This window comes from Otolemur garnettii, unplaced genomic scaffold, assembly GCF_000181295.1.
Source record: "Otolemur garnettii isolate 467f Iridium unplaced genomic scaffold, OtoGar3 scaffold00192, whole genome shotgun sequence".
Lineage (NCBI taxonomy): Eukaryota > Metazoa > Chordata > Mammalia > Primates > Galagidae > Otolemur > Otolemur garnettii.
In genome coordinates this window covers 2,237,882-2,240,207 of record NW_003852587.1, presented here as the reverse complement: position 1 = coordinate 2,240,207, position 2,326 = coordinate 2,237,882, and positions in this window count along the sequence as shown.

The window sequence follows — 2,326 nt, the reverse complement described above, 5'->3', positions numbered from 1 at the left end:
CTATTGGGACCAGATCAAACTAAAGAGCTTCTGCACAGCCAAGAGCACAGTAAGGAAAGCATGCATACAGCCCTCAGAATGGGAGAAAATATTTGCAGGTTATGTCTCTGACAAAGGTTTAATAACCAGAATCCATAGAGAACTCAAACTTATTAACAACAACAAAAAAACTGATCCCATTGCAAGGTGGGCAAAGGACTTGAAGAGAAATTTCACCAAAGAGGATAGGCGTGCGGCCTATAGATATAATGCTCACCATCCTTAATAATTAGAGAAATGCAAATCAAAACTACTTTGAGATATCACCTAACTCCAGTAAGATTAGCCCATACCACAATATCCCAAAACCAGAGTTGCTGGCGTGGATGTGGAGAAAACAGAACACTTCTACATTGCTGCTGGGAATGCAAATTAATATGTTCCTTTTGGAAAGACGTCGGGAGAATACTTAGAGAACTAAAAATAGACCTGCCATTCGATCCTACAATTCCAGTATTAGGTATATACCCAGAAGCTAAAAAAAATCACATTACAATAAAGATGTTTGTATCAGAATGTTTATTGCAGCCCAATTCATAATTGCCAGATCATGGAAGAAGCCCAAGTGCCCATCAATCCATGAATGGATCAATGAATGGTGGTATATGTACACCATGGAATACTATGCAGCTCTAAAGAAAAACAAAGACTTTACCTCCTTCATGTTTATATGGATGTCACTGGAAAATGTTCTTCTTAGCAAAGTATCACAGGAATGGAAGAAAAAGTATTCAATGTATACAACCCTTTTATGAAACTAATTCATAGCTCTCAAATGAAAGTTACATCTTAATTCTAGCCCAAGAAGATGGGGAGGGGGTGGGGAAGGGGAGGGGAGAAGGGCAGCTGGGTGTTGGGAGGGTGACCAGGAACATCACCTATATATCTGTCTAACAAGGGTACAAGTAAACTTTTTTAGAACTAGAATATAAATGTTTTGACACAATGAGTAAGCAAATTACATGAAATCTATGTTAACCAGCTTGATGAAAGTATTTCAAATTGTATATGAAAACACTACACTGTACCGCATGTTTGCATTAATGTATACAGCTATCATTTAATAAAAAAAGGGAAAAAAAGAAACACAAGAGGACACATCAAAAAAGAAAGAAATTAAAAAAATCTTTAATGAATATTACAAGAAACTTTATTCCCAGAAATATGAAAATCTGAAAGAAATCAGCCAATGCTTGGAAGTACACCACCTCCGAAGTCTTAGCCAGAATGAAGTGGAAATGTTGAACAGGTCCACATCAAGTTCTGAAATAGCATCAGATATACAAAATCTCCCTAAACAGAAAAGCCCAGGACCAGATGGCTTCACATCAGAATTCTACCAAACCGTTAAAGCGCAACTAGTACCCATACTACTCAACCTTTTCCAAAATATAGAAAAAGAAGGAATACTACCCAACACATTCTATAAAGCAAATATCACCTTGATACCCAAACCAGGAAAAGACTCAACAAGAAAAGAAAATTATAGACCAATATCACTAATGAATATTGATGTGAAAATATTCAACAAGATCCTAATCAACAGAATCCAGCAACACATCAAACAAATTATATACCACAACCAAGTGGGTTTTATCCCAAGATCTCAAGGATGCTTCAGCATACATAAATCTATAAACATAATTCATCACATAAACAAATTAAAAAACAAAGACCATATGATTCTCTCAATTGGTGCAGAAAAAGCTTTTAATAACATCCAGCATCCCTTTATGATCAGAAGACTTAAGAAAATTGGTATAGAAGGGACATTCCTTAGACTGATAGACACCATCTATAGCAAACCTACAGCCAATATTGTATTGCATGGAGTCAAACTGAAATCATTTCCACTCAGATTAGGAAGCAAGCAAGGGTTCCCATTGTTTTCATTGCTCTTTAAGATCGTACTGGAAGTTTTAGCCATCACAGTTAGGGAAGAAAAGGCAATCAAGGGCACCCATATAGGACTGGAAGAGATTAAACTTTCACTTTTTGCAGATGATATGATCGTATACCTGGAAAACACCAGGGATTCAACTACAAAACTCCTAGAAGTGATTAAGGAATATAGTAGCATCTCAGGTTACCAAATCAACACTCATAAATCTATAGCCTTTATATATATCAACAACAGCCCAGGTGAGAAAGCAGTCAAAGACTCTATTCTGTTCATAGTAGTGCCAAAGAAAATGAAATATTTAGGAGTTTACCTAACAAAGGATGTGAAAGATCTCTATAAAGAGAACTATGAAACTCTAAGGAAAGAAATAGCTGAAAATGTTAA